The sequence below is a fragment of the Taeniopygia guttata genome, chromosome 2 (genome assembly GCF_048771995.1).
Source record: "Taeniopygia guttata chromosome 2, bTaeGut7.mat, whole genome shotgun sequence".
Taxonomy (NCBI): Eukaryota; Metazoa; Chordata; class Aves; order Passeriformes; family Estrildidae; genus Taeniopygia; species Taeniopygia guttata.
This window is the reverse complement of record NC_133026.1, coordinates 76,233,859-76,245,860: the sequence shown is the minus strand read 5'-3', so window position 1 is coordinate 76,245,860 and position 12,002 is coordinate 76,233,859. Positions and strand designations below refer to the sequence as shown.

At 37.7% G+C, this 12,002-nt stretch overlaps 1 long non-coding RNA gene across 11 annotated transcripts in view; it reads left to right on the top strand.

The window, feature by feature from the left end:
• Nucleotides 1–12,002, top strand: part of LOC115493798 (uncharacterized) — a 251,267-nt gene that overhangs the window by 219,742 nt on the left and 19,523 nt on the right. For all 11 annotated transcript variants that reach the window (XR_012053981.1, XR_012053977.1, XR_012053978.1 and 8 more), the window contains 2 exons: nucleotides 3,884–4,116; nucleotides 6,263–6,377. This is a non-coding gene — a long non-coding RNA (uncharacterized lncRNA). The remainder of the gene's footprint in view (nucleotides 1–3,883; nucleotides 4,117–6,262; nucleotides 6,378–12,002) is intronic.

The window sequence follows — 12,002 nt, the reverse complement described above, 5'->3', positions numbered from 1 at the left end:
AATATAGAAATGTGCAGCTCTATGTAGAGCAGCACTGGGCAAACAGGAAAAGAATTTGCTGTGCCATGCATTCAAATTCAAGAATTAGTCCTGAATCCATCACGCTCACAACTGTTTTGTGTTCATCCTCCCATAATGTTAGATTAAAAGACTAAAAAAATGTATTTGTAATCAATTGCCAGGTTTATAAGAGTGAGAAATACCTTTTTCTAGGCTAGATGATACAGTTAGAAAAAATGGACAACATTTCAGGCACTGAAACCTACATTGGCAGAGAAGACAAAATATGCAAGTAAAGCAAAGGTTAAAAACAGGTGACTTAAGTTTAAGTCACAGCTTAACACAACTTTTAATTTAACACAACTGCTAATTGTTTAGATTCCTCAGAGAAAAGAGAGAGCTGATACTTGCAGGTTAATGGAGCTGCTATGGCTAATGTGAGTTCCTAGACACCTGTGAAAATGAGAAGACTTCCTGTGGCGGTCAAATGCAGTGCAAAAGAAAAATTAAATGTTGAGATCAGGACATTTAGATATGGAATTTTGTGGCTTAGATCACTATATGGCTATATATATGGCACCTGGGACATTATGTTTTGATTTAATTTTTGTTGTCCACTTGGTTGTTCTGTGTTAGCCAACAGGAATATGCAAAGCTTTTTCCCTTATATCCTTTTCCTCTAGTGAATATTACTTTACTTGTTGCCATATTATACTTCTCTTAAGTATAGAATGTGATAAAGATCTTTCTTTCATTGCAGCTTAAGAATTTTAAATAGTTCAGTGTCTTGATTTTTCTAGAGATCAAATTTGAAGAGAAAAGAATATAGCATTTTCCTTTTTCACTGATCAGGTTCAAGCACTTCTGTATTTGAAGAAGATAGTTTTGTGTCCTACCATTAAAAAAAAACAAAAAAAAAAACCACAAAAAAAAAAAAAAGAGAGAGAAACAACTTATTCCTTTAGTCTGTGTGTAAAAATTTCAGTTATCACAGCAGCATTTACTTTAATTGCATAATTGCATTCTGGAGGGAAGTACATGTATGTAGCAGCATTTGGAAAAATGGCTGCTGGGAGACATAAATCTGAGAGATCCCCTGAAATCTCACTGTGTTGGTGTAGCTTTGATTTCTCTTCTAATACAATAAAATATTGTCCATTTGAATACTGCCTCAAGTCCAACTAGTATTTTATTTATTTTATTTTATTTTATTTTATTTTATTTTATTTTATTTTATTTTATTTTATTTTATTTTATTTTATTTTATTTTATTTTATTTTATTTTATTTTATTTTATTTTATTTTATTTTTCTGGGGTGGCAGGCAGGAAAGGAAAGAAATATATTTAGGAAGGATATTGCTTCAGAAATGTACCTGATTATCTGACACTTTTACAGATTCGTTTCAGTGGCAGAGCTGGAGCTAATTAAGCACCACTGGCCAGAGGGTAAGAGGGGCAGGGCCACCCAGCCTGGCGCCAGGCATCCATCAGCTGAGCTGGTTCAATGTGGCAAAATGGAGGCATGTCTTCCTAGCAGTGTGCAGAAACCTCAGCAAAGAAGCAGTCTGGTTCTCATGGCAACCAGGATTTCCATATACTGCAGGGGTACACACAGTCTGACATCACTTTGCTGCAGGGAGCATTTCTGTGCACACTCAAGGACTAATTTAAGCCCTTTGTAAATGAAGAATGTGTGTCCATTTTCGTGTATGCAACTGTATGTCTTTCCTCCTGTGAAAGGGAGAAGAACACGGAAAGAAAAGAAGATGCAAAATTATTATTTCTCTAAGTCAAAATAAAAATAACCCTGACACACCCAGCTTCTTATTTTCAGTTTGCATCCCATTTTAAAAAGCAATGATAGCTTGCACAGCTGAGAAGAAAAAAGGATGGTAGCAGCTCCTTCAGGTGTTTAAAAAAAGTTGCTTTGCTAATCAGAACATAGGGAAACAGATTTACTGAATGTTAGGTGATGCTTTTTGCTGCAATACCATTTATACAGATTTTATAAGGGCAAGTCTCTAATGAAGATGTGATATTCATCATGCATGATGCAGTGACATCTGGTGTAAGACATCTGTGCTGTATGCTGCATTTCCTAGCTAGAAAGATAATTCATGTGCTTCAGCTTTATCAGACTCTGCCATGCAGCCCAGTGAAAAGTTTCCTTACCCCTCATTTGAGATGAATCATGCTTATTGTAGTATCTTACAGGGCCCTATGTTATTAAATTCTGCGTACATATTCTGTCCTGGGGAATCATAATACAAGTAAAACCTGACATGAAATCTCTATTGTTCTATTACAGAGATTGGAGTTCCCTGAGTGTTAGTCTACAGTCCCTTGTAGATAATTTACAATATGACTCTGTATGGACCCAAAAAAGGTTAAATTTGGCTCCAGTTGGTTGAAGAAAATTAGCATACTGAGGGATCTTTCTTTTTTTTTTGGTAGTAACACAAATGCCTGAACTGAAAACTCTTCTCATCTAGCCTTTTTTTTTTTTTTTTTTTTTTTTTCCTGTGGGGCTCAGATTGATTGGAATGATTTTGAACCCTTCCACTTGCAAAGCTTTAGTATGGCTTTGTGTGAAACCTTATATATAGAGATCTTGTAGGGCTAAGGCAGATATCTGTTATTTAATGCAAAGCTGTGGTTTTACCCTTCTCCTCACTACAAACTCTCACTTTTTAAAACGAAGAGCAGTAGAGCTCTGCATAGCCCAGACATTCACACCACCATCTCAACTACATAATTAAAGGGCCTTAGATTTGTTTAATTTTTGAGCAGGGGTTTACTTTGCAATGTGGTTTTTAAAGTGCCAAATACATTTCCAAATGATCACAAATTAAGTGAAATTTTTAAACAAATATTATTATATTTCTTGTGAATCTGATGTGTGATTAAATGTTTTAATCAACTAGTTTCACTCTGCTTCTGAATTATGGTTCTTTTCTTTCTGCGTGGTTATGAATCACAATTTTGTTACATTACTTGATGTTAAATGTGAGATATATAATCACACATCTAATGATAAATGTCCTTACCTATGTATGGGGAAGGAAAGAAAGAGAAGAGGTATAAATGAAAAATAAAAGCCAGACCTTGGTATTTTACCTGCTCTATCCTTCAGCGAATTGTTTTCATGTGGGCAGCTTCTGGTAAATGTGGAAAACAAAACTGGTGGTTATATAATGACTTCAGAGGAAAGAGAGCCTGCTTTGAACTGACAACAGCCTTGACAGCTTGAACGTTGAAGCTAGTAATATCTTGTCAGAAATATTGTCTCTAACATTGCAGAGCCATGCTGGAGCCCTTCATTCTAGGAAGGAAAGGTGGGTGGCACCTCTGTGTGTGACTCTGCTGCAACAGTGCAGGGCCACTGGAAATGGCTAGTGATAAATCCCCGAGCTCTGCATCCACATCAGCACGTGATGTGTGCTCACTGCCCCTTCCATATCCCAAAGGGAGCTGTATTTTTCTCGCCTTCACGTTGGAATATGGTGCCACCACAGTGACAATGAAATCAAATGGATGGCTTCTTTTAAGAAACCTATCTATGTTGCTTGGCACCAGAAGTCCTTTTTTTCCAAGTGGATCCAGATGTGCATTCAGAATTAATTATAATTTTCTCTTTTATTGAATTTCTATGATGAAAAATATTTATCACACAAATGGGAGAAGTCTTGCCTAGGCTGACTGTGCATTAAAAAATGAACATAAGTTAACATCAGTGAATTAATGCATTTTTCTCCACCCTTTCCCACATAATTTTTAATCGCAATGGGTCATTTTTTAATATTTTTGTATTTATTTGTATGTAATAGTGCAGTACACGAATGCATCTTATTTATTCGGGTGTACTCTTAAATTAATTTCTAGGTCACACACATGGAACTTGGAGGGATGTGCAGAATCCGCCGGCATCAGCAGTGACCTGTAGATGGAATTGTGCTGTGGACATGGAGAACAGATGTGCTGTCTGAAGTTACTGACAGAGAGACAGCAAGAGAGAAACACTGGGAAAAAAGACTAATAAGAGAAGATCTCATCACTTCATTAAAAGAGGAAATATGTGACAAGAGTCCACCAAAGTGCACCCTTCTGTTTTGTTTGTAAATATCTTTTGTGCTTTAAAAGCCTGGAATGGCCAAAGCCCTCGGCTGGGCACGCTGCAGAGTCCCTGGCATCCTCTCAGGGATGTTGCAGCACTCGGGTAACACTTGTAACAACACCTGCAAAAGCAGCCCATGCAGGCGGTGCCCGGTATGGTGCTCCATCATGCTCCATACAAGACAGTCTTTTGATACACCTGGAGCAACCAACCTCATTTAGTTACATCCTGATCATTTGTGCTTGTCTTCTTAGGCATCATGGCTCCTTTCTATGGCCAAGTGTAGGAATAGAGGGAGGTTGAGGTGGGAGGTTGAGAATGGAGGTTGAGACAAATTAAAATTTGCAACGCCTGCAGTGTATGTGACAACAGGCCTCTTGCCACAACAGGCAGAACATCAGCCTGTTGATAACTTCTACTTACCAAAGCCATGTCACTGATCCAGCTACTAATATTGTCAAACAGCAGCCCAAAGTCAGCCCAGCAGCTCTTTCCTTGATCCTACCTGATTTTCTGCTGCAGGCATGGTGGACAGTGTTGGGGGCTTGGCAGGACACCAACAACAGTGAAAGCAACAAACAAAATTATATACCTGAAGCACATATGTTTCTTTATATACAACAATTACTTGGACTTAATAGAATAATTTGACAATTTAATAGAAATTACATTTAAAATATTATGCAAATATCATATATTAAATACCTCTATGAATGTGTAAATATAAGTATATCAATAGATAAAGATGACACCCATGTGAAGTACATCTACCTGTTGTCAAAAGCCTCAGTCCACTCTTTAGCAGTAATAGTTCCAACATTATTTCTGTCTCTAGGTCTTTCCTGCAACACTCAAGAAAAAATTTTCCTCCATTAAATGTTTTTTTAATCTCCTGTCCTGTTTTAAATCAGAATGAAAAATTTAAAAGCTTCTACATATCAAAAAGCTCAGTGTCTTTCTAATTAAATTCTGAGTAGTTTAACTGCTTGGCACAGTTTTCAATAATTTTTTTCATCTGGCTTAAACTTTGAAATGTATCCTTCACAAGTCAAAGATGAAAAATTTCATTCCACCAATATGTTGTTTTTCTAGTAATAGATAATATCATAGCTGAGTGCTATGTCAACACCCTGCCTAGCTGTGGCAAGGTAGAAAATTAAACAAAAGTTCTGGGATCAACAACATCTCAGGAAAATAGGCATTTGAAGGACTGGTAGCTGTATGCCTCATATACAATCTGCTGGGAGCAGCATATGGGATCATATCTCACATTCCTCAGAAACCCCTTAGGTGATGCAGGCATTATGGACATAGCAGTGCTCACTACCTCTGCACCTCCTCCTGGCAGATGATGGGACTCTTAATTGCCTAAATTTCCATATCCTTATTGTTTGTTATAGCAGATTATTTAATTCTCCTTATCAAGCCCTTTCAATGGTGCTTCTTTGCTGTCTTTTAAGAACTAGGAAAAGCTGTTAAATGGTCTTCTACCCTCTCTCTCATAGCAGCTTGAGCTGCTCACTTTAAAATTTGATTGCAACCACAATTCTGTGTTATTAAACTTAACCAGGGGTTTGTTCTGCAAGGTTGTTTGGCATTTGCTATAGATGGGCTATGCTCTGAGCTGTGTTCATCTCCCTTCCACCCCAACCATTCTATTTTGCAGCTATATTTTTTATGTGATCAAGTCCTGGTTGTCAAAGTTTTAACACTACAATGTGTAGTATGATCTGTAAAAATGGCCTTCTCTTTCTCCTAATTTCTTATCAGGTCTCTGCCTCTTGATTGTTTTTTTATTGCTTGGATAATATTTAGTGTAACACACACTAAATAAGGCACTAATCAATTAAGGCACAACGATGAGCATAATATTTCAAATGTAGCTTTTACCTAGAATATAGACTAAAATAAAAAACCAATCAGTCTTGCCTCAGACATGTCTAGCAAAAAATACTCAGTAGCAGTCAAAAACATCTCCTAAATGGCATTTCCTGGAATGGTTAGTCGGGTGACTTACAGAATGGAAGTTTCACCAATTTCTTTATTTTAAATGTTTCAAATTTTACTGTATTTATTCAGGTAGTTTAAGTACTCATATGACATGTTTGAAACAGAAATATGATACAATTCTTTAACATTTTCTTTAGAATCACCAGACAAGTACTGAGAAAACCACATGACACTTCAGGACCACTGGAGGGAACTGATTTTCAGAGCTTCTGAAGAGGTGTGCTGATCATGTTGAGCAGCATGTACAAGATGGTATGTCTCATGCCTGTAACAATAGTCAGAAGTCTTTTAAGTGTAGCAATTTGGGTTTTTTTTTAGTGATTTCACCAATATTTTATGTATTCTATGATTACAACATGACCTCAGCCACTCTCAGATCTGCATTCCTGAGAACTTTGAATCCTTTCTCCAGTCTTGTCTCAGGACTATTAACCATTCATGCCTTTGAATAATTTTTTTCTAGGATTTTTAAATATCAGCATCTAAAGGTTAAACCCTCATAACCTGAACATACAATTAATCTCCAGGGTTTCAGTGGTATTTTTGGACCACACACAGCTTATCTCAGTAGTTTTCAGAGTAGTTTTCCAAGAGAAGCTGTTGCATACCATGTTAAAAGACTAATAAAAGTAGCCACATTCACCCTTGTGATGCAGCTGATCCATGTCCAGTTCAAAAGGGCCTGCTGTGTTATGAGCAGTAATATTTAGTGATATTCAATAGAATCCAATGCAGCTCGAAGCCCAGGAAAACGAGATAATGAAATCAGCAATCAGTGATTCTTACAACATTTGTAGAAATTGATACTGAGTTTTGACACTGTTATTTACTTTACATTACTCCAAAACAACATGTGAATTACACAAACATGATATCCTGATGTCTGGTTTTCTTTAATTTTTTTTATTTTGGGCTCAGAGATTAAAGGTGCCTCTCAGATCATTTAATGAGAAGTGTCTCATATGTGCAAAAGACCAGCCAAAATTACTGAACTTGTGCACATCTCAGTTGGCAGTGAAAGAAAAGGAATTCTGTGTACAAGCAGTAAAGAAATATCTTGTAAGGTGAATCACTGGTCTAAAATGCATTGAGAAAAAAGTGATTACAGTACCGTCCAAGGCTGGAAATAATGCTGATATTGCCCCTCTGTGTTCCATGGCTTATGTTCCCCATGGTCTGGATCTGGATCTTCAGAAGCATCTGGCTAAAGAGGAAACAATAATGAAGTTGACATGAAGCCTGGGCTGTGTGAATTTGGGGTTGCCTCCCAGGCCTTGCCTTTAAAAGCCAGATAGCAGAGCATCACAGAGCTCTGTGCTGGTACCTCAGGATTCGCTGTCTGGATAATATGCACAGTTCTCCCTGCCCTCTGCTTTCATTTAACAAGGGAACATTTGTATTATTGCAGAGAGTTATGCTTAAATTTGGTTGATAAGCAATGGAAAGCAAGGACAACGGTCTGTGAACCTCATCTGTCCAAACCTATTTCTTGATCAAAAACAGCACCTGCAGACTTGTTGATAAGTCCCAAAGCATAGTTCTTCAGGAAATACTGAATTCAGATACTGGCTGCCTGACAAACAGACAAGAAAAGGGTCATTTGGCGCAGCCTCCAGTAGAGTAAAGCCACCTGGAAACCAGCCCTAAAAAAAACCAAAGGCATAATAGTGGCTTGTGAGACAATATCTGGGACAAGACACTGTTTTTTCTTTTGATATGTTCTGTAACAGATGTTGATTATGGCCAGTAAACAGAGGGGCAAGGATGTCCCTATAAGGGGCAAAGGGGCAAAGTAAGCTCCTATATTTGTGTTCTCCCTTGGAAGGCTTAGACCCACCCAGATTACACCTGTGTTTATATCTGAAATTTCATCAGTCCTACAACTTAGAGTCCTGTAAACTGCTCACTTATTATGCATACAGGTAGTGTTTGTGTTCCTTTACTACTTTTGAGACTATTAGCAGTTCCTCTCTTGTTCCTCCAGTTTAAGTGCTACAGAGTAATCCTACAGACAATCTACCAACTCATTCATAGGAATTGATCACTGTAAAGGGAACACTTGTGTTTAGCCTCTTCCTTCAGAGACAAAATATGTTGCACTCCTCATGATGCCTCTTGAAAGACTGTAGGGGTAAAATTATTTGCTCTGACTTTCCAGCTAAGTTTCTACTCTTCATGAGCTGGTTAGCTCTCTATTAATTTTTAAAAATACAGAATAAATTTCTCTAGAAGTTTTGCATTTAGATATCATAACATTTTCTTTAGACCACCAACGTATCTTGTCAGCCCTGTCCATAGCTGTAGGAGGTTATAGAAAGCTAGAACATATATATGTTTTAGTTAATCATTGTATTGCCAAAGTAACATAACATGTGGACGGCCTATTTGCAAACAGATAGATTATCACAAACTCTGTGTTTTCAGCAAGGTTAAGTGCCTCGTAGCATCATTATGTGTTGAAATAGTGCACCAATCTCAGGGTTAGTTCACTTGGTATGAGCACAAGGTCTCTGCAGTAGGGTTTGCTACGTGATGTAGAAAACCCCAAAGTATTCCCCAAAATGATAACAGGCTTCTATCTGCTGAGAAAGGAAAGCAATGAAAAAGAAGTGCAAAAAAACGTTTATATTACTTCTGCAGAGAGAGTTGGAACCCAATAATCCAAATAATCCTATGAGAGTGGCTGAGGGTAGGGGAGATCTGAGAACAACATGGAAGGGTATGATTTGGAAAGGAGCTGGAAAGAGGTTGGAAAACATCGCCCTTGGCTGCCGGCATAAAATTGATCATAATGGAGTGAGAAAAGTTTTGAGATTTTGCCTCCCTGGGACCAAACTTGCACTGCCTGTTTGCATGTGTGCATTTAGCCTTCTGCAGTTAAGAGGGAGAATACTTCAGTGCGAGTTTGCACTAACACATCTTAATTTGCAAAAGAATGGCAAAAAGCAGTAAAAGCTGACTACTACTGCAGTTGTACAGACAGCAATTTTTTTATCCAGCTTTATTTGTTTTCATCTGATTTGTGTTTCTCTACCCTTACTTTGTGGTTAGTCTGCACTTAGCAGGATTTGCCCTCAAAATATTCCAAGCACCCATGAAACCCAGCTTAACAGTGAGCATTAAAGAATGAGTCATGAGCATTTTAGAAATGCAGCAAAGCCAGAATGATTTTTCTGAAATATGTTCTTGATACAGTATGCCAGCAAAACTCACTGAAGCCTGAAAATATATGGAGCTTGTTTATTGTAGTACAAGATAAATAGTGACACACCTAATGTGTTACATGGATGTGATAAAGTACAAGTGGTTTGTAATAAAGAAAAAAAGCCTTTTCATCTCTGCTTTTTCTCAAGATAATGACTCCAAATAACTTGCTAACAATACTAACAATAGGATCTTGTGCTTTGAGGAAAAGGGAATTATTTCTCTTTAGTTTTATTTTCAATTAAATGGCTGTTCCATTTGTTTATTTTGGGATACATGTACTAAAATTTTCAAAAGTTCAGTGTAATTTTCACTAATTTAAAATATTTATCAGTCAATTATATTAAAGTGTTACCTGTTTTTCTCTCATTGTTCATTCCCAACCCTAAGTTACTCTTGTTTAAACTTCTGGAGAAAGTGTTTTGTTAGTTAACTGACCTGGCTGTTGTTGACTATAACTTTAAAATTATTAGCTAGAGGATAGACCTAAAATATATTTTCTGTAAGAACAAGTGAGGAAGGTGTACAAACTTGAAGATTAGACACCTGTGCCTAAACCTCAGCCTGCTGCTGTACTGGGTGTTGTTTTAGCACTTTTTTTACTGCTGATGCTTTGCTTAACTAATCTTTATCTGCTTAGGGATGTCAGTTAAACTGTCTGCCTTCATGTTTGCTTCTTGCAAGTGCTTCTGCCCTTAATATGGAGTCACAGAAGACATTTCTCCTTCTTCCTCTGGCCGAGAGGCACAGAGCAGGACTGTGGAGTGGTATCAAGCTTCAGGGAGTGCACTAACATTGTTGCTCCTTTTTTATGTCAATTTGAAGTAGGATCAGGTGGTCTGAGCAGTCTCGTTGTCTTCTGTGAAACTGTCTTCACAAATAATATCTGACCTACAGTGAATAGTCCTGTCTTGCTCTAAAAAGAGTTTTTTTCTAGTGGAAGAGTTGAAAGATCAAAGTTTTTGTATAATTAAGTTGGTTAGATGATCAGTTTTGACTGCAGAATCTGTCACCTGGTAGAACTTTATCTCAGTTTTTAGGCCAAAGGTGTTTTAAATATTGTAGCTACTCTTTGTAATAGATGCCCCACAAAAGGTCCACAAAAAATTGATATTGCCCAAGAATAAACGTTAATAAGAAGTTAATTAGGGCTTCAATCTTAACGGCATTGTGACTCATGCAGGAAATATTACCCAGTTGCCTTAAGACTCATATTACTGACTATAGACAAAAATTTACAGTAAAATGTCCACAGATTGTCTGTTACTTTTCTAAGATTAACTTATGGTTTGTCACAATGCTTTCAGCTACTCTAAACCTGAGTTCTGTCTGACTTCCGAAACATTCAGGTGAAGATTCAAATACTAAGAGTGACTGGTTTAATTGCAATTATCTGAACAGCAGCATACCGTTCCAGCTACTGGTCATGATGAGAGGTCTAAGAAGTCTGCTTTTATCTTGTTACAGCTATGAAATATACTCTTTGATGCACTCTGGAGGAGTAGATTAAGCACTAATAATAGGAATTCCTTCTCATTTTTTCTTGTTGACTTTACATGCCAAGGCACTGAGCTTATCAAATGGCAAACTTACATTGTGTGAAACAGTTCTGGAGCACTCAAAAGTTTCCTTCCTAAATCACTGTAATTTTCCATTTAGTTTTGGTTATTTTCTTCTCCACCAATTTCTCTCCTGTCCCTACGTAGTGCTTCTGATTTATTATTAGTGGGGTACTGCACTATCTCATATCTGATTGGATAATTCAGCTTTCACTGTGGACAGACATGAGGTGAATGTGTGCAGTCTCTTCCCTCCTGCTATGTGTGCTTGGTGAACCAGGAGGGGTCAATTTGGGGGACTTTGTGTTCCTTGTGCTTAGGAACATGATTTCCCTGTGTTCTCTGCTAATTTTTTATAGCCATGAAGTGGCTATTACACAAATATGGCCCAAGGCTAGGCACATAATCTCCTCAAAGCAGTTAAAAATGTTATTTTCTAATGTTCTCCAACAAACCCCCATTTCAACAGCCTGTTAAAACAAATATCTTATAACAAACTAATCTTAATAAGAATATTACCACTGTGAACATTGCTATCACATTTGAAATATTAATAACAAAAAATACTTTTCAAGCAAAAGTGCTGTTTGTTAAATTTTGCCTAGTGAAAAAGTTACATTGAAATACATAAAATACTAATGATATAGAATTAATAGCAACCCTAACCAGTTGTATTAAAGTCCTTTTTAATATCTTTACTGATGATCCAGATGAGAGGATCAAGTGCACCCTTGGTCATTTTGCAGACAGCTGAATGAGATCTGCTGGAGGACAGGAAGGGCTCTAGATCTGGACAGGGTGGATCAATGGGCTGAGGCCAAGGTATGAGGTTCAATAAAGCCAAGGGCAAGGTCCAGTCACAACAACCCCATTAAAGACTACAGGTTTAGAGAAGAGTGGCTGTAAAGCTGCTCAGCAGAAAAGGACCCGAGGGTGTTGGTCAACAGCAGCTGAACATGAGCCAGAGTGTGCCCAGATGGTCAAGGCCAAGGGCATCCTGGCCTGTATCAGCACTACCGTGGCCAGCAGGACCAGGACAATGATTGTACCCCTGCACTCGGCATAGGTGAGCACACACCTCAAATCCTGTCTCCAGCTCTGGGCCACTCCTTGC